The sequence below is a fragment of the Euprymna scolopes genome, chromosome 13, assembly GCF_053919585.1.
Source record: "Euprymna scolopes isolate OS-2025 chromosome 13, ASM5391958v1, whole genome shotgun sequence".
NCBI classification, from domain to species: domain Eukaryota; kingdom Metazoa; phylum Mollusca; class Cephalopoda; order Sepiida; family Sepiolidae; genus Euprymna; species Euprymna scolopes.
In genome coordinates this window covers 50,127,074-50,149,311 of record NC_136494.1, presented here as the reverse complement: position 1 = coordinate 50,149,311, position 22,238 = coordinate 50,127,074, and positions in this window count along the sequence as shown.

Here is a 22,238-nt window from a genome sequence, read left to right as displayed (position 1 = left end):
AACGATCAGATCCCGATCAGGAACAGATGTCCCTTCGTGGACCAACTTGAGGCGCGCGATCCAAATGGTCATGCGCGCTACTGCTAGGATCGCCAGGAAAACCAAACTTTCCTCCCTGGGGAACGGCGGCTCCATGTTGTACACAAAAGTTCCTACGTCGAGATCGAGCAGACACTCGGCATCGATGCGAGCTGTTACCCCCTCGACGTACCTTAATAGGGGCTGTATCCGGCTGCAACTAAAAAACGCGTGCTCGATTGTTTCGGGCTCGCGTTCGTCACAGCACGGACAGAAGCGGCTGGTATGTTCTTTATACCGGAAAAGTACGTCGAAGAGGGGCAGCGCATTTCGGACCAGTCGCCAAGTCAGGGAGAATTCCGAGTTATTCAGAATCTCCCGTCCCGGCGCCCAACACCATTGAGAACGGACAACCTCCATCGACCATCCCATCCGCCTACAAAGTGGATCCTTCGCGGTCCCCTCCACTAAATCCCGATACAGTTTCTTCCTTGGCTGATCGAGGACATTGGTCCCCGGCAAAGCTACACTTTGATCTTGACCAAAAGGCCTAGTAGTCGGCTTTAAAAACAAGCAAAAACAAATATTTTAGAACGAGATGTTGATTGTCATTTAAACATGACGTTGTTGCAGCAGGTCGAAAGATGGAGGTGCCGTAACTAATAAAGTAAACACTAGGTATCCCCAAAACAATGTGAGAAACGGAGCGCATGTTTCCGTGACGTCAGACTTGTGTTAACTATACGAACTATGGAAAAGCAGAAGTGACTTAATTATTTTTTTAAACCTTTGTTTATCTTCTTCAAACTACAATTAATAATTAATCTTTGTTATATTTTTGTTAGGTTTTAAGATGTACACAATTTAATGATGATAATATTATAAACATTTGTATATTAAATATGAAATACGGTTTTACTGACTGTTCTTTTGGTTACATACGGCCTTCCATATATTGTTCGGTAAAAAAGAGACGAACAAAATATGAGGGGGCTACAAAATGCTTAATATTTGTGCAATAATATTTTCAAATCGGTTTTAATCTGGTGATAAAATAGCTGACATGTTTATGCAAAAACTTAATATTTAAAAAAAAAATTAGGCACAATTAATTAAAAATCTGTTGTAACGGAACATTTTGAAATAATGTAGTTTTAATCGTTTTAATCTTTTAAAAATTAATTAATGTTTACGAAGTTTCTTTTTCTTGGCAATTCAACTGATTATAGTATATATTAATTCGAAAAAAACGCTATTTAAAAAAAAATATATTAAATTTATATCATTTTTTAATTGCAACTTCAAGGTAAATTTCTGTTCAATATGTGTATTTAAACTTTTAAAAAATAAATATTTTTTTACTTATTTGAACTCTTTATGTTTCATAATAAAAAGAAATTTCGATAGATTTAAATATTTTTTGTTCAAATTTCGAAAAAATAAAGGGGGAGAATACGCACTAAAAAAATATTTCCCCTCATATATTTTACGGAAACTGCATTTTATATATAATTTCATTCTAAAATGGATAAATATCGAAAATTTCACAAAAATCTGACCATTAGTTGATTTTTGCTAGATTTATTAAACACAGGTATGTTTTCACATTCAGAATGAGAGCGTTATTTTAAAGTGCCAATTATGTAAATACGATTTTAGTCTCGCAATTTCATTATTTTCGCTCGATGAAAAAAATTTTCAAAAATTATTACTGGTTTATTTTGCCCTTCTTCTTTTAAATGGTACAAAAGTTATACTGATAATATTAATTTATAATAAAGTTATATCGTGTTACATATAGGGTGAGGTAATTCTGTGGTAAATTTTGTCAGTCCCTAATCCGAAATAAAAAAATAAAATTAACAGGCTGAGTTTGTTTAGATGTTTGATAGCTGTGATTATTGGTCAAATCTGAACGGAATGTCATCTTCTTCTCCGACTGCTGCTTGTGTTCAAGTATCATGGTGGCCTTTTCTCTGCCAGCCATTTTGCCTGTATTTAAATATCACGTTATGGTCATCACTTGTTATGGAGGGTCGAAAGATAGAGGTGCCAGTCAATCTCTCGTAACAAATAAAGTAGATACCAGACAAGGAAGGTGATGGTAATAGCACTGAGAGATGGCAAACAGATGATTAGTTAAGGATGATATACACTGCAGTCAAATTATTAACAAGATAACATTTTTTGACCAGTTTCATAAATTTACTTCGGAAATGTTGGCTATGCTGAGCTGCGCGTACTGTGAAACTTTCGTACTGTTCTGCGCAATGTAAACAACTTGCAATCATAATTGCTGAATCCACGGTATTTGAGGTGAGTGTCAGATTATTAACAAGTTTGTTTTGTCAAGAAAATGTGTTGTAAAGGTGGTTTGAGTAGTTCTGAAAAGAGTCCTATTACAGGACAGCTAGCAAAAGTTAAAACTACCCTCAAAATATCGTTCTCTACTCCAAATTAAACGTGAAGTTGTTAAGAAGCCTAGGTAGACAAGTCGAGAAGTCTTTGACCAAGCCGGATTAAAGAATATCTCAAAAAGTACTCAATGTCATCTTCTGAAATAAGTGGCAGAGTCTGTTAAGCCATGACAAAGCCTCCATTAAAGCAACATCACATACAAAACCAATAGAAATGGGCAGAGGACAACATGAAAACAGATTTTTCCAACATTTTGCTCATGGATGAAGTGCATGTCACTCTTGATGGCCCAGATGGCTGGAGCAAAGGGATGGGTCCTAGATGGATGACATCGTCATCAACGTTTAAGGCACTAACAAGGTGGTGGTGGGATAATGATTTGGGCTGGGATTATCGGAGGTACTTTAGTTGGCCCATGGAGAGTCCCAGAAGGCATAAAAATGATGTCAAATGCTTACATGGCTTTTCTGAAGGAGTACTTTGAACCATGGCTGAAGAAACAAAGGTTGACATTCAGAAGAACCATTATTTTTTATGCATGATAATGCTCCCTTGCATGCAGCAAACAAAAGTAAAAAATATTTGCAACAACTAGGGTTCTCTGGGCTACGGAAGATGGAGTGGCCTGCGAATTCACCAGATTTGAACCTTTGGAGTATCATGGAAGCGACGCTTCTATGCAAGTGGATGCCAAAAGAAGAGTTGTGGGATGCTCTCCATGAGGTATCACGAGGAATAACTGTTGACGAAATCACAAATTTGACTAATTCTGTGGACCAATGTCTTTTACAAGTCATTCATAAAAAAGGATCGTATATGCATTGGAGCTGGACATCGACATGTATCAAAGCTGGTAGCTGGACATCAAAGGCTGCAGGAGCCTGTGTTTGGACGTGCTGGAGCTGTACAAGTGAACTAAAGGCTGCTGTGGTCATTGCAAGAGTGAAATGGAACCACTGGAGTGAGCTGAAAGCGCTGGAGACTGCAGGAGTAAGTTGTAGTGTGGAAAGTGAGCTAGAGTAAAAGCAGGTTCAAAAACTGGTGAGGCAGACTATCGCAACGTAGTGCGGATACGCGTATGCAATTGCATGCAAAATGACGTCAATGGTAAGGAAAAAATAAAAACTTTGGAAAGATGAAAATACTATTCGAGATTACATTAGAGGCATGGATGACATTTGGGATGACAATTATGTGAGGTATATCACAGCGGTAACAAGAGAATGAGGAAATAAATGTTGTACAGCAAAAAAAAACAAGTTAAAGTCCTTTTCTCCAGAACAGATATTACATAATCACAAGTACTAAAACAGATTATATTAGACAAGTAATATTAAAAAAAAAAATAGATATATATAAAATAAAGTGATTTTTAACATAAGTACTCCTCCTCTTCCAAAAAAAAAAAATTATATGAAATAAAGTTATTTTTATATTGTAAACTGATTCAGCATTTTCCAGGACTGACTCTGTAACAAATGATACTAAAAATAAATAGATATGTGTAAAATAAAGTGATATTTAATATTGTAAAAAAAAAAAAACACTCCTCTGCAAAAGCACTAGGATATTGAACACTCTTTGATCACTATGTACCAATTACCGTGTGATATACAGCATTATTATCATTATGACTCCCGACCAGATTTTGTTGTATAGTAATGCTCATGAGGTTGTTTTTTTCTGTGCAATGCAGCCTTTTAACATACCTGCTTTGCTCAGGATATCGAGAATTGTGGATTACCTGACTTCTACCACTTACCAAATACGACGCAGTATTATTATTCTTGTAACACCTGGGCAACACTATTTTATCTGGTATGCAACATAACAAAAGACAAAGGAGTTCTTTTCCCAAAAGGCAGCAATTTCAAAAAAAAATGTTTTGAACGCTACTAACTCAAATACTTTCAATGCAGTTTGCAATTTGGAGACGGAATTGTTTTTGTTGAGATAAGTGATTTCAATCATGCTTTTTATTTTAGATTTAAAATATTAACAACTCCATTTTATTTCAGTATTTAATTTGTGTATTTCTGTTTTATTAAATGCTAGCTTTTTTTTTTTTTTTTTTTTTTCCTCGTACATATGTTTATTTATCTACCGAGTTGATAGCAAAAATTACGAATTATACTCATTTTTAGTTCGTGTGAGGGGAATCTATCACCATACTTTCCCTTAAACACGTCTGTTGGACTTTTATTAAGTACAATACTTAATAGTTTTTTTTTTGTTTTTTTTTGTTTTTTTTTAATGGAGAGTAGAAAACGCATTGTGGATGCGTTATCGGCAGCTCCTGTTACTCTCGCTTCTTCTTATTTGTCCCTCAGTCCTCATTTTTTAAATGAGTGATTTTTCGGACAAAGGGAGAAGAAAAAGCTGTTTTCTAGGTTGGCAGTATTTTTGCGAACAGTTGGCTGAGATGGCGGAAATTTTCTGTTTCTATGTCTATCCTTGTAGCCATGTCACTAGTAAGGGTGCTGGAGGTAAACGTTATCCGTCTGATAGTCAGGGACCCGAACCTTGGATTAACCACTAAGGAGGCTGTCCTATCAGCAGGTGCAAAGTACTGGGGCTGCTGTATTGCCATTTGGTGAATGGATTCTGGACCATGCAGTAGCTTCTGGTGGGGCCTCTCGATGCCATACTAGTGGGTAATTGTTACGGCTTTACCTTATCATTAGCTACAAATAAAAAAAAAAAATTCTTCGTTTCTTTTTCTCTCTTAATTTCCCCTCTCTGTCCTGCTCTAAGTAAATCTGTCGACCTAGTCCACAAATTCCAAAATTTCATCATGACAAGTTTCAAGAAAAAATACACGATTAAACCCGGTTCTCCAACTTCCAACGTAGACCCCTACTACCATGTCTCCTTCTCCAACATCAGGGGTCTTCGTTCTAACCTTCCAGAGGTTGAAACCCAATTACAGGAGACTAAACCAGACCTTTTATTTTTAAGTGAAACTGGCATTGGACAGGCTATTTCCCTAGATGAGTTTGCAATTTCAGGATACTCTAACTTAACTTCTAAATCTGACCCCCAAGATCGCCATGGGCATGGAATATGTGCCTATATTAAAGATAGCTTTCCATGTGGGAGGGACATCTCCAGGGAAGATCCTAACTTACCCTATATGTGCTTCCGGGTTGCTTTAGCTCACACTACTGCATTTATATTTACTCTCTATCGCCCCCACAACAGCGGAGTTACTATCTTTCAAAGCATATCTGAGAAAATTGACCAAGTCCTTTCTACTTATCCTTCAGCTAACATTCACGTATGTGGAGACTTCAATGTTCACAACGTCGAATGGTTGACCCACTCAAACAAGACCGATGATGAGGGGAGGTTCTGTCATGATTTCTCCATTGCCTATGACCTCACTCAGATTGTTCAGGAACCTACCCGTGTGCCCGATAATGACGGCCAGTATGCGAGCCTACTAGACCTTTTCCTCACAACTTGCCCTGAACTATGTTCAGTTTCTGTTCTGTCGCCTCTTGGATCTTCCGACCACTCTGTTGTATCAATTAAGATAAAAATGAAATGTAATAAGTCCCCAGACGTACCTCTTCATCGTACAGTATATCGATACACTAAGGCTGACTGGGATAGCTTCCGTACATTTATATCTGATCTACCTCTGCATTCCATGTTTAAAAAGGATGTGTCCTCTATAGTATTAGACCTAACTGAATGGTTAATTGTAGGTATTGACCATTTCATACCCTCTAAAAAGTTTCAGCAAAAACCTAACAGCCAGCCATGGTTCTCTCCAGAATGTGCTGCTGCCATTGCGCACAGAAATCACTTTTTCCACTGCTTCAAACGTAATAGATGTATGGAAACTAAAGCCGTTTTCAGGACTGCCAGCAACCATTGTAAGAAAGTAATAAGGAACGCAAGAGTGTTGTATGCTCAATCTGTTAAGTCCAAAGTAGCTGAGCAGCGGCTTGGTTCCCACCAGTTTTGGCAAATAGCAAACAGAATCCTGAACAGAAGCGTGTGCTCCATCCCAACTATTATCAATGGACCTGAGGTAATCTCGTCAGCATCAGACAAAGCCAAACTCTTTGTCAAGAACTTTGCAGCTAATTCTACCCTTTGCGACCAAGACCGCCAACCCCCAATATTTCCTCCTGTATCAGAAAACACGCTATGTGATATACGTATATCTGTACGTGATGTTGCGAAGCTAATCAAAAACCTTGATTCGAGTAAAGCAACTGGCCCTGATGGTATTCCAATTATAGTACTCAAAAAACTTCAACCTGAATTAGCGCCCATACTTACAAAACTGTTTAAACGTTGTCTTAAGGAGAATAGTTTCCCATCTCCCTGGAAAATCTCATCAGTATGCCCTGTATTTAAGAATTCAGGTGATCGCTCATCCCCCTCTCAGTACAGGCCAATAAGTCTCCTGTGCGTCATGAGTAAGTTGCTAGAATCTGTGTTAAATACAGAAGTAATCAAACATCTCAACAAAAATAACCTTCTTAGTGACACTCAATATGGTTTCCGTTCTGCTAGATCTACAGCAGATGTCCTTACAGTTATATCGCATAGGATTAGCAAATCTCTCGACGGTGGCAATCTTTCTAGGGCAATTGCTCTTGACATATCTAAAGCCTTTGATAGGGTATGGCATAAAAGTTTACTTCATAAGATCGCTAGCTATGGTATAGCTGGAAAAGTCTTCTCAATTATTAAATCATTTCTTTCTGATAGGTTCATAAGAGTAGTAGTTGAGGGGCAAAAATCAGAAGCTCACAGTATTAATGCCGGTGTCCCTCAGGGATCCATCCTGGGCCCAACTCTTTTCCTGATCTACATTAATGATCTTCCAAATCATATCCTTACATCATTTGTAGACATTTATGCTGACGACACTACCATTTATGGTACCACATCTAAGACAGTAAACGACCAAGTTCTCTCCAATTCTCTCTCCTCTGATCTTGAGCACGTAGTACAATGGGGAAAGAAGTGGCTGGTTACTTTTAATGCATCTAAAACCAAGCTTCTCTCTTTACATCATCAACATTCTAATCCACATTTGTCATCAATTGAAATGAATGGCTCTCGTCTTCAGGAGGCCTCAAGTTTTGACAAGCTTCTGGGCTTGACCATTACTCCTGATCTTAAATGGAACACGTATATCAAATATGTTGCCAAGGCCGCTGGAAAAATGGTGGGATCTTTCTATCGATCCAGTAGATATCTCACTGCTGATGCTATTCTCTACCTATATAAGAGCCAGGTACGTCCAAGGATGGAATACTGTTGCCACATCTGGGCAGGAGCTGCTAGAAAGGACTTGTCCTGCCTTGATAGAGTTCAAAATAGACTTCGTAGCCTCGTAGGAGATGTCCTTTTCTCCTCCTTGCAACCTCTATCTCACAGAAGAGATGTTGCGAGTTTGTCTCTGATGTATCGTTATTTTCATGGAAAGTGTTCAACTGAGCTTCAATCTATGGTCCCCCCTCGCCAAACTTTCACAAGAAACACTCGTCTAGCTGTAAACACTATCAATAATTTCCCCCACTCTTTATCTGTGCCTAAACCTAAACGTAGATTCCATGAACAAGGCTTCTTTCTTAGAACTGCACGCCTGTGGAATTGTCTTCCGTTTTCCTGCTTTCCGGCTGACTACAATATGGTTGTGTTCAAGTCTAAAGTAAATAAGTTCTTGATGAGCCGTTCCATATAAGTTATTAAATTTACCAAATTTTCATTACTAATGATTACTATATTGACCAATTTCTACTGTACACTCTTTAACCCTTATCCTTGAGTGGCCTCTGGGCCTTGATAATGTGGTGATGCCTTTGTAAAAAAAAAAAAAAAAAAAAAAAAAAAATTTAAACATATCTGCTCTGTTAAAGTGAAATAAATAATGTCCAAACGATGATGTGGTAAATAGAAGATGTTTATTCAGAGTACCGACGTGTGTGACTTGTCTCGAAGAGAAGTAATGAACTGTCCATCTTTCTTTCTGCCCCCTGGCGGCCCTCCTCCAATACAAGGGGAGATCATCAGTCAGTCCTTGGGCAGGGTAACTAGGATGGGACATTAACCCCACTTTCCTTTCTGGTACTAAGAATGGACTTTTCAGGAGACAGCATCAAAAAGTTATCTGCAGAAAAAAGAAAAAAAAGAGGAAATGGTTGAACAAAATTGTATGACTCCAAATTTTAAAATTAGACTGATGATTCCTTTGGTTCAGATGTGAATCCAAGAATTTTAAAGGAGGGGACTCCCTTTTTGGTTGAACCATCAGCAATCTGTTTATCAGTGGTTATCGAAGATATCTCTGCAATTTCTCCTCTGTCAACCATTTCTTTAAGAATTGCCATTTCAATTTGCAGTCTTTTATCAAGTATTTGTGTGGTAGAATGCACCGCATCATACAAATAGGTATTGTCTCTTTTGCATGTTATTTGTAGGGTTGTCTTCCAGTTGTAACAGGTCTAATATCAATTTTCTGTAATAGAGGCAGGCTTCAGTGAGATCAATCATGGCCAAAGTCTCTGCACCAAGAGTGCTCTTGACTATTCTTTTGATGTGTTTAGATTGCCAGGCTATTGGCATGTATTGGTTGTTGTTATTTACCAAAAAAATTATGTAGATACCTTGTGATCCACCATCAGTTACATTAGCAAAGGATGCATAGCTGTACGATTTGTTGCAATTTAGGGTTTCTCTGATTTGGAATATGAATTTGAAATTTTTCCTTTTTGGCCTTTTTTATGGTTCGATTAATTTGTTTAATACATTCCACATTTTCTTGTTTTAAAATGGAACTTAAGGCACTAACATTAAAACTGAGGTCAGGTCTCGTTTAGGTGGCTAGCCAGTTGAGGTGACCTATTAGCTACCTGGTCTCGGTGATCTCAGTTATCTTCCAACCTTCTTCCATTCTGCAGCAGAATGTGTCTGAGTTTCTTTGTATATTCATCTTGTCCAATATTGATGTTATTATTAGATTTTTTTTTATTTCTAATCCAATATATTGAAACTTAGCAACTTCTTCAGATTTTACTTTGAAAAGTTTACGAAGCTCATCAATGACTTTGTTCTCAAAAGTCTCTGACGCAGCAAAGCAGAAATCATCAACATGGGTGGCAATTATGCCTTGTAGCTTATTTTTAAAATGAAGTGAAAATAGCCTGGTCATATTTCGACGGTGTGGCCCCTAGCTTTACCAATTCTTCTCTAAGTGTTAGGTACCAGGATCGAGATGCATCAGTTAGACCATATACACATTTGGATAATTTCCAAATGCAATTAGAAGGTACATTTGGTGGAAGAAGGTAAACAGGTCGATCTGTTTGCTCTGTAAAAAGGCAGTTTTAATGTCCATGAATTTGTATATCCAACCACTTGCTGACATAACTCTTAAGATTGTCCTTAAACTTTCTTTGGGACATATTGGGAATCATTTCTAACATTGTAGGCATCTTTATCTTGAAAACCTTTGGCAACAAGTCTGACCTTAAAGGTTCGTTTGCCATTGGATTCTTTGTTAGTGTAGACCCATCTTGTGCTTATCTTTGGTTGGCCTTGATCTAGCACTTGTGTGTAGACTTTATGTTCAGCCCAACTTTGGAGTTCTCTCTTCCTGGCTTTGTCATATTTGTCATTAGAGGAATCGGTAATTAGATTTACTTCCGGGGCTTGTTCAGTGAGGGTTTGATCGTCATTATTGGTTTCCCATTCCAAGACTCCATTCTCAAAATCTAGCCAGAATGGATCACCTTCCTCCATAATAACGTTCATTAAATATTTATTTTTGCCAGTGGCTTTACCAGCTCTACTGATTACATTCAGTTTCTTCCATTCTTGGTCTTCATTATTGGTGAATTTGCATATTATAGTTTGGCCTGGTTTAGGCAGTTGCACAGATTTGGTGATTATTTTTGATAGTGTGTCACATACATTGGCTCCATTCTGTTCAGGATTATCAGCAGTTTCACTCCCGTCATCTACTGGCATATATCCACTTATCATTATTTTGGCTCTGAGGTTTTATTTGTCCACTGGTGTCATGGTGCTCAGAGATGTTATGATGTGTGTCAGGATATAAAATTAAGCGAGAGGGATGCACTCTAACATATGTGGCTCCATGTTTTACCAGTACTTGTTTATGTTCCCAGCCTATGACAGCACCAGGACCAAGCCATCTATCAGATTCATTTCTTTTAAAAAGGACAAGGTCACCATTTTTGTATTGATCAGTTATGGTGGTCCTCACCTGATGACGAAGGGCTCGTCTCAATTTCTCAGAGGCTTCACACTCTATGAAACCTTTCCTTGCAGCATGCATTGCATTGAGGTTAACAATTTGGCTTGTACTTACACCTTCTAGTGCAGGAAGTTGATCATTCAAAAGGAAAGGCAGGTTAGGACTATAACCATATGAATTGTGAAGTGCATTCTTGGCATTGACAGCCCATGATAGTTCAACTTCAAAATTACACTGGACGTCTTCTTGACCATTACACTGGACGTCTTCTTGACCATTTCTCCTGGGGCACCAAAATATGCAATCCAGTGTTTGAAGATAGCAGTAAGGATATCAGAACTTTCCTTACCTGTAAGCCGGACAGCAACACTATATCTTGTTGCATGGTCAACCAGGTGTAGTACTTTATGTCCATTAATTTCCTTTATGTCCATGGCTACAGTCTGGTTGAAATAAGTTTCCAAGGGAAATCTACAACAGGTCGAGGTGTAGGGTTTTTATACCTGATGCAGGTCTGACAAGCAAGAGGGAGTTTCTTTAAGATGTCCATAAATTCAGCATCTTTTAGACCAGCACTTCTGACAAGATCACATAGTTTTTGTGCACTGGGGTGGCTGAATTGTCGATGTAATTTGGTGGCAATTTTTAATTTTTCTTCTTTGCCTTTTTTTATTTATATTGTTTAGAAATAAAATATATCGTAACTTACCCTGGTCTGGTAGAGGTCAGGATATAGGGATGTGGTAGTGACCAGAAGCGGTGCACATTAATTTTATTCTTTTGCCAAACATTTCTGCTGTATCATCATTAAAGTTGAGGGTCCTTTTCATTGCGGTTTTGCTTAATAACAGAAGGATATCAGCATCAACAACATCACTTGTTATTTTAACGTTCATGTTAGCAATGATACATGGTAGAGTTACCCTTTTGAGTGATTTTATTTTAATGCCATCGCCGAATTTGAAGGACTTTGTGCCTTCTTTGTAGGGAATTTAGTTTTTTCTGTCCTCAGGCAAAGTTTCAAGAAAACACTCTAGCCATTTCTTTCCGCATACGGTGGCACTCGCTCCTGAATCCAAGATGGCAGAGTTTATTGTCTGACCAAGAAGCGTATTATCAACTTTCTCTTGGTTAAGCAACACTATATTGGCGATTTCTTCACAGTTCTCATTTACATCATGGCAATCGTTTTTACACTCATTCAATAATACCATGCTTTCTTGTGTGTAGTAATTACTTTTGGAATAGGGACACTTGTTGGCAAAGTGAAATTTGCAATCACAAATATAACAATTATTCGAGATTTTTCAATTTGAATGTCGGCTAAAATTACCGTGGGACCAGTTTTTCTTATTACTGCTGCTTTCGCCGGCGAAATCAGCGGGTAAGGGGGAAAGCTTGTGATAACGTCGTGCATATAGGATTTCGTTGTTCTGTGTATGTGTGTCCACCTGACTGTAAGTGAGGCCACCGGCAGTACTGGTACATACGCTGTAAGCAACATTGTCTATTTCCTTTTTGACACACATGGATCGCTGGTAAGAGGGTTTGTTAGGGGTTACATTTCCACGAGTGATATTTTTTTAATTGTATCGCCATATCGCTTAGGATGAGGTTATTTACTGTTGCTCTAATTAATCTCTCATTTTGGGGGCTGAGATTGGCAGATTTAAGGGCGCAATAAGCCAGGACTGGTTCCGGTGAAATTATTTGAAATTCTCTGAGTTTCGTCACGTGTCGGTCGAATTTAATCAAATAGTCATTTATGGAAGTGTCGGGTTCACGATGGTAATTTATGGAAGTGTCGGGTTCACGATGGTAATTTTCGAAATTCTCGTAACAAATAAATGCAGATTGGTTTTTGTCTTCCATAAAAAGTGTATCCAGTTTTTCAACGAGATTGTCCATTCCTTCCTCAGCATTTAGTAATGAGATGTCCATTTCTAATACAGCTGCCCGAGCTTGTCCTGTGAGGGACAAAAAAACGTCCGGCGCCTGACAAGAAGGCAGATTATATTTGTTGCTAACTGCCATAGTTGAATTTCTCTTTTCCATGAATCGTAAAATTCCGGGTTTAATTTTGTTGGTTCAAATATTCTGGAATTCATTTCGTTTCGCTCTGCTACCAGATGTAAAAGTGAATTAAATAATGTCCAGACGATGATGTTGTAAATGGAAGATGTTTATTCAGAGTACCGACACGTGCGACTTGTCTCAAAGAGAAGTAATATGAACTGTCCGTCTCCCTTCCGCCCCCTGGCGGCCCTCCTCCAATAGAAGGGGAGATCATCAGTCTGTCCTTGGGCAGGGTAACTGGGATGGGGCATTAACATGCTCTATCTAGAATATTGAGCACTTTGAATTAACTGACGTATATCATTTACCAGATATGATATGATATTGTTATGTTACTATATTGTTATGATACAATATTGTTATTCTTATGGCAACCTGGAAACAGTTTCTGCTTTATCTAGTATGCAAAATACAAGTTATTTTTCCCATGCAACATTATTTTTAAACACACCTGATCTACTGAGTTATTGAGTACTACTTTATTACTTTTTACTGCATACCAGATATGATCCTGTATAATTTTTACTATGAACTTCAGGCGATATAAAGCATGTATACATGTGTTATATCGATTTAAAGCTTGTATAGATGTGTTATATTAATTTAAAGCTTGTATACATGTGTTATATCAATTTAAAGCATGTATACATGTGTTATATCCATTTAAAGCTTGTATACATGTGTTATATCAATTTAAAGCATGTATACATGTGTTATATCAATTTAAATGTTGTATACATGTGTTATATCAATTTAAAGCATGTATACATGTGTTATATGAATTTAAAGCGTGTATACATGTGTTATATTAATTTAAAGCAGATATACATGTGTTATACCCATTTAAAGCATGTATATATGTGTTATATCAATTTAAAGCTTGTATACATGTGTTATATTGATTTAAATCTTGTATACATGTGTTATATCAATTTAAAGCTTGTATATATGTGTTATTTTTTTTTAAAGCATGTATACATATGTTATGTCAATTTAAAGCATGTATACATGTGTTATATCGATTTAAAGCTTATATACATATATTATATTGATTTAAAGCTTGTATACATGTGTTATATCAATTTAAAGCATGTATACATGTGTTATATTAATTTAAAGCATGTATACATGTGTTATATCAGTTTAAAGCATGTATACATGTGTTATATCAATTTAAAGCTTGTATACATGTGTTATATCAATTTAAACCATGTATACTTGTGTTATATCGATTTGAAGCGTGTGTACATGTGTAATAATGATTTAAAGCATGTATACATGTGTTATATCAATTTAAAGCTTGTATATATGTATTATATTGATTCAAAACATATAAACGTGTGTTATATCGATTCAAAGCTTGTATACATGTGTTTTATCAATTTAAAGCTTGTGTTATATAAATTTAAAGCTTGTGTACATGTGTTATATCAATTTAAAGCTTCCATACATGTGTTTTATCGATTTTAACATTTTATACATGTGTTATATCAATTTAAAGCATGTATACATGTGTGATATTGATTTAAAGCGTGTATACATGTGTTATATTGATTTAAACCATGTATACATGTGTTATATCAATTTGAAGCATGTATACATGTGTTATATAAATTTAAAGCGCGTATACATGTGTTATATTAATTTAAAGCAGATATACATGTGTTATACCCATTTAAAGCATGTATATATGTGTTATATCAATTTAAAGCTTGTATACATGTGTTATATTGATTTAAATCTTGTATACATGTGTTATATCAATTTAAAGCTTGTATATATGTGTTATTTTTTTTTAAAGCATGTATACATATGTTATGTCAATTTAAAGCCTGTATACATGTGTTATATCGATTTAAAGCTTATATACATATATTATATTGATGTAAAGATTGTATACATGTGTTATATCAATTTAAAGCATGTATACGGTTGTTATATGACTTTAAAGCTTGTATGCATGTGTTATACGATTAAAATCTTGTATACATGTGTTACATCGATTTAAAGCTTGTATACATGTGTTATATCGATTTAAAAAATGTATACATGTGTTATATCAATTTAAAGCTTGTATACATGTGTTATATCGATTTAAAGCTTATATACATAAATTATATTGATTTAAAGCATGTATACATGTGTTATATCAATTTAAAGCATGTATACATGTGTTATATTAATTTAAAGCATGTATACATGTGTTATATGTAAAGCTTGTATACGTGTGTTATATCGATTTAAAGCATGTAAACATGTGTTTTATCAATTTAAAGCTTGTATACATGTGTTATATCAATTTAAAGCTTGTATACATGTGTAATATTGATTTAAAGCATGTATACATGTGTTATATTTATTTAAAGCATGTATACATGTGTTATATCAATTTAAAGCTTGTATACATGTGTTATATCAATTAAAACATGTATACGTGTGTTATATAAATTTAAAGCTTGTATACATGTGTTATATTGATTTAAAGCTTGTATACATGTGCTTTATCAATTTAAAGCTAGTATAAATGTGTAATATTGATTTAAAGCATGTATACACATGTTATATCAATTTAAAGCATGTATACATGTGTTATATCGATTTAAAACTTGTATACATGTGTTATATTGATTTAAACCATGTATACATGAGTTATATAAATTTAAAGCTTGTATACATATGTTATATCAATTTAAAGCTTGTATACATGTGTTATATCGATTTAAAGCTTGTATACATGTGTTATACTGATTTAAACCATGTATACTTGTGTTATATCAATTTAAAGCTTGTATACATATGTTATATCAATTTAAAGCTTGTATACATGTGTTATATCGATTTATAGCTTGTATACATGTGTTATAAAAATTAAAGCTTGTATACATGTTTTATATCAATTTAAAGCATGTATACATGCGTTACATCAATTTAAAGCTTGTATACATGTGTTATATTGATTTAAAGCTTGTATACATGTGTTATATTGATTTAAAGCATGTATACATGTGTTATATTGATTTAAAGCTTGTATACATGTGTTATATTGATTTAAGCCATGTATCCCTGTGTTATATCAATTTAAAGCTTTTATACATATGTTATATAAATTTAAAGCTTGTATACATGTGTTATATCGATTTAAAGCTTGCATACATATGTTATATAATTTTAAATTTTTATACGTGTGTTATATCAAATTAAACGTGTATGTATTATATTGATTTAAAGCTTGTATACATGTGTTATATTGATTTAAAGCTTGTATACATGTGTTATATTGATTTAAGCCATGTATCCCTGTGTTATATCAATTTAAAGCTTTTATATATATGTTATATAAATTTAAAGCTTGTATACATGTGTTATATCGATTTAAAGCTTGTATACATTTGTTATATTGATTTAAACCATGTATACATGTGTTATATCGATTTAAACCTTGTATACATATGTTATATCAATTTAAAGCATGTATACATGTGTTATATCGATTTAAAGCATGTATACATGTGTTAGATCAATTTAAAGCTTGTATACATGTGTTATATTAATTTAAAGCTTGTATACATGTGTTATATTGATTTAAAGTTTGTATACATGTGGTATATCGATTTAAAGCTTGTATACATGTGTTATATTAATTTAAAGCTTGTATACATGTGTAATATTGATTTAAAGCCTGTATACATATGGTATATCGATTTAAAGCTTGTATACATGTGTTATATTTATTTAAAGCATGTTTACATGTGTTATATTGATTTAAAGCATGTATACATGTGTTATATCAATTTAAACCATGTCTACATGTGTTATATCAATTTAAAACATGTATACATGTGTTATATCAATTTAAAGCTTGTATACGTGTGTTATATTGATTTAAAGCTTGTATACATGTGTTATATTGATTTAAAACATGTATACATGTGTTATATCAATTTAAAACATGTATACATGTGTTATATCAATTTAAAGCGTGTATACATGTGTTATATACATTTAAAGCATGTGTACATGTGTTATGTTTATTTAAAGCCTGTATACATGTGTTATATCAATTTAAAGCATGTGTACATGTGTTATATTTATTTAAAGCATGTATACATGTGTTATATCAATTTAAAACATGTATACATGTGTTATATTAATTTAAAGCATGTATACATGTGTTATATCAATGTAAAGCTTGCATACATGTGTTATATCAATTTAAAACATGTATATATGTGTTATATCAATTTAAACATGTATACATGTGTTACATCAATTTAAAGCTTGTATACATGTGTTACATTGATTTAAATCATGTATACATATGTTATATTAATTTGAAGCATGTATACGTGTGTTATATCAATTAAAAGCATGTATACATGTGTTATATTAATGTTAAGCTTTTATCCAAGTGTTATATTGATTTAAAGCTTGTATACGTGTGTTATATCAATTTGAAGCATGTATACATGTGTTATATATATTTAAAGCATGTATACATGTGTTATATCAATTTAAAGCTTGTATACATGTGTTATATCGATTTAAAGCATGTATACATGTGTTATATTAATGTTAAGCTTTTATCCAAGTGTTATATGGATTTAAAGCTTGTATACATGTGTTATATCAATTTAAAGCTTGTATACGTGTGTTATATTGATTTAAAGCTTGTATACATGTGTTATATTTATTTAAAGCTTGTATGCATGTGTTATATTTATTTAAAGCTTGTATGCATGTGTTATAACAATTTAAAGCTTTTATACATGTGTTATATGAATTTAAAGCATGTATACATGTGTTATATCAATTTAAAGCTTGTATACATGTGTTATATTTATTTAAAGCTTTTATACATGTGTTATATCAGTTTAAACCATGTATACATGTGTTATATCAATTTAAACATGTATACATGTGCTATATCAATTTAAAGCATGTGTACATGTGTTATATTAATTTAAAGCTTGTATACGAGTGTTATATTGATTTAAAGCTTGTATACATGTGTTATATTGATTTAAACCATGTATACATGTGTTATATCAATTTAAACATGTATACATGTGTTATATGTTGAAAGTTTTTGTATCGAGCACTTCAGGTGGGGGGGGGTGAACCAATAGTGTTCATTTTTACCTAAAAATTTATTTAGAAGAAGCAAAAGAGATTTTTTATTATGTCCCACGTTCACTTTGTTAGGCCAAACGAGCCATAAACTAGTTACGACTTGTCTAAGATTAACAAATAGGCCTAAACTAGTCAGGTACTGGAAGTTGAATACCTCTTTGCTGGAGTTACAAGACTTCTGGGAAAAACTAGTACTATTTATACAAGAGACTCTAGTGGGGGGGCGGTTACAGAAAGTAGTGGGTTGACATAAATACTAAGTTGAGGAACTTCTCTGTCAAATATACGCAACACGTTGCACTAGATAAGGCCAAGATGAAGAAGCCTCTAGAAGAGAAATTAGCTCAGACTGTAGGCGGAGATACTATTAGGAACTTGCTAAACAAGATGGCTTCTACGCATGCGTCGACACGCACAAAAGACGTACTTGAATTCGTTTAAGTACTATAAAAACCGACCTCTTTTGCCCCCGCGTCTATAGCACAATGGGTTAAGTGACAGTGTCGTTATCTTAAGATTTCAGGTTCAATCCCAATTGTCAGATATTTTTTTTCTCGATTTAATATTGAAACAAAGTTATTTATACCATTTTTTTTGCTTTTTGTTGTTTTTTTTATGTTTTTGTTCTTTTTTCCTTTTCTTTTTGGTTTTTGTTTATCCGATTGTTTTGAACAAGTTTTACGTCCGTTCACTGTTTTTTTTGTCTTGTTTTTTCCAATTTTTAAAAAAAGTTTAAACAGGGTTATTAATTTGCTTATTCTTTACCCCCCCTCTACATACACACCACCAAACATCCAGGCAACGCCGGGTACCCCCACTAGTAGAAAATTAAAAGTGAAATATTCGTTATCAAGACTGACCAATAACTGTATAATATAAGGGAAGAGAGCCATCTATATATATAAAAGCGAACATGTGTGTATGTATGTTCACTTTTTGTGTATGTCCAAGAAATGCTTTTTCTGAGCAGCGATCGGTCGGCTCAAAACTTCTTAAAACTTTTTATATCACATATAAATCATAATATCTATGAGTTAACAACGGAGGTCGCCTGTCTATTTAATTTGCTCGACTTTGAAAAGATAAATATTCAACATTTTTCGCTCACCACATGTGGATTAGGCTTTTTCGTATATTAAAAGCGACACTAATTCTGGCGGTATTTTTTTCTGGTCGTGATGACCGGAAATGTCCGAAAGCAATCAGATTTGATCAATGTGGAAATTTTCCTTATATCAGACAATTGCTATTCAATTTGGACAATCCCCTTTTTATGGGGAGCTGGTCCCCCCACCCAAATATCTTGAAAAATAAAAATATAAAAGCATTCCCGCAGTAAATAAAATACTGTCCCGCAGTCAAAGTTGAACTCATTAAGTCATTAAAACATGCACCTGCCAATTCTAAATGATTAAATAAATTCAAACGTGTTTCCGTTAGTATTTCGCGGTAGTCCAGTGGTTAATGTCACACGTTTTTTTTTTTTTCACACTTTAATTTCCAACTTCACCTCAAGGGTTTGGATTCGATCCTCATACCTACCTACCAAAACTTTTTATTTTTATTCCCCCCCCCAACACAAATACCCGGGTGTTTTGATTTACCCAAAACCACACACACCTCCAAACACCCAGGCAACTCCGGGTACCCCCCGCTAGATGAAAATAAAAAGTGAAATATTCGTTATCAAGAATGATCAATAACTGTATAATACAAGGGAATAGGGCCATCTTCTATGTATATAAAAGGCAAAATGTGTGTGACCATTTCGTGTATGTCTCGCAAAGGCTTTTCTCGCACATGGTCCCGGGGGGGTTACTATTGCTTAGAACTGTTTATATACCCCCTATATAATAATATCTAGCATTTGGGAACGCGTGTAGAGTCTAGATTTACTTACAGCGACTTTTACAAAATTATTCCTATTTTGGCTTCTCACGTATTGACTCGGCTTTTTCGTATAAAAAGTGAAACTGATTCAAAGCTAACATGGTGTCCCCGGCCCTCTGTGGCACGGGTGACAAGATCAAAGTGTAGAATCTATTCCGGCAGATACTGCAAGCAAGACCCTATGTGGGGTGACCTTTCATACCAATTGTCACTATCCAGCTCCCCTACTCCCTGGGGAGTTGGTCCCCATTTCCCCTTCACTCCTCACATTAAAAATCGGCCTTGAGCCTAATTTGCTCGGTGGGGGAGCAAATAAATACCATGGTGTCCCCGGCCCTCCATGGCACGGGTGACAAGATCAAAGTGTAGCATCTGTTCCGGCAGATACTGCACTTAAGATAATTTGTACCAGTCAATGGAGGGGAAACCCTCTATACTGGGACAATTATTATTTTTGGTAACCAGAGTGACCTTTTTTAGGGGAGCTGGTTTTTACCTCACATTAAAAACGGCCTTGTGCCTAATTTGCTCAGTGGGGGAGCAAATAAATACCATCTGTTCCGGCAGATACTGCAAGCAAAGACCATATGTGGGGGCGACCCCACAGATAAGACCTTGGTTAATGTTAGGGGCAACCCTTCATACCAATTGTCACTATCCAGCTCCCCTACTCCCCGGGGAGTTGGTCCCCATTTCCCCTTCACTCCTCACATAAAAAATCGGCCTTGTGCCTAATTTGCTCGGTGGGGGAGCAAATAAATACCACGGTGTCCCCGGCATCTTTTTGTCAGATCAAAGTGTAGCATCTGTTCTCACTTGACTTTCGAAAAGACCGGAGGTGATACCCACTTGACCAGCTTTTTTGGTCAAGTTTAAGGGTTTATTTGTTTCGCCTCAAAGGACCGACCCCATTCTTTGGGTGAGTGGTCCTTAAGGTATTGTTGTGTTTTTATTGTTGTTTTTTATTAACTGCTTTTCCCTCTCTTTTAGATAGTCCAGTGTCTGGGCTCAACTTAAACAGCCGGCAGGGCTAAGAGAAACCGACGTGCCTTTTTAGGCGACGGTCCCCTTAGTTTCCGAATCGGCGGGTTGGGAAAGGGTACTGGACCAACAACTAGGGAGGCAGGCCTCTGCCTCTTCACCATGGGGGACGCCCCTGGTGTAGAAGTATCTGTGAAGGGTTCGGGGGGTGCCTTTGCTCAGGTCGAGAAGAGTATCGGGGGTAGCTGCCCCCAGTTCGGAAGGGTCGAGTGACAGTTCGTGGTCGGTTCTGGGGTTCGCCACCCCCAGTGCGGAAGGTTCGAGTGCGGTTCCGGGGGTCGCCACCCCCAGTGCAGTCGGTTCGGGGGCTGCCACCCCAATAGGCAATCTCAGTGCAGTAGTGTCCGGCAGTATGATCGGTTCCAGTCTGGAGGATACAGCGGCTTTCACCGGCATCGCCGTCGTGGACGCCACGAGCATGAAGCTTGTGATTGGAAGGGCTACATCCAGGGAAGAAGTGGTGAACGCCTGAAGTAAATACGTCCAGCAAGCTCCAAGTGGTGGCGAGGAAGAAGAGCCATGGAAGAAGAAGAAGAGGAGGCGGCCGGTGAAGCGTTAGTGGGTGCTGGAGGAAGCAGGAACACCAACACCGATACCGCAGCAGTCCCAATCAGTGAAGAGCAGTCCCGGAACTCAGCAGCCGAGGGTCTAAGATGAACAAGATCGGCGGATGTGATAGTAGTTGATGGGTGCTCCCCGGGGGTGGGGGGATCAAAACGTGTGGAGCTGGCAAAAAAGGAGGAGTGGCCAGCCCTCGCAGTATCTGATTCCCCAATTCTGGAGACACAGAGGACACCGTCAATACCATCGGCAGCAGCGGTAGTAGCAGGAAAGGCAGCAGACGAACAGCTGAGCTGAGGACCGAAACAGCATCCAACAAAGTCCCCGGAGTACTATAAGACGCTTTTTGAAACCAAATACAAAGAGCTGGTAAAAGGAAGCAATATAGAAGTGGTCCCGGAAACCCTAGAAACAATAAGGGAGAGGTCGGTCTCCTTACTAACCCTGGACATGAAGAGCATTCCCAAGGAGCGCATGATGGAGCTGCTGGGGGAGCTTAACATCCGAGCGTAGTATGCAGTTCAGAGATTTAATGCCATGTGGGATGTCCTCTTGCCGACAAAGGAAGAGGCGGAAAAGCTGGCAAGAGGGGACCTCACATGGAAAGACACAAAGATTAGACCCGAATACCTCTCCAAAAGAAGATTGACAGTGACAATCACAGGGGTCCCATGCTTCCTAATTGAGGAACAACTGGGAGCAATCATGTCCCAGTATGGGGAGGTGGAAGCAATTGAGGCCGTAAAGGGACCCAGAAACATTTTGACCGGGGACTACCGGCTCAGAATGAGACTGAATCGGAAAGAGTTTTATGAAATCCCCGCTCAGCTCACCTATGGTTGTAATTGTTGATGGCAGA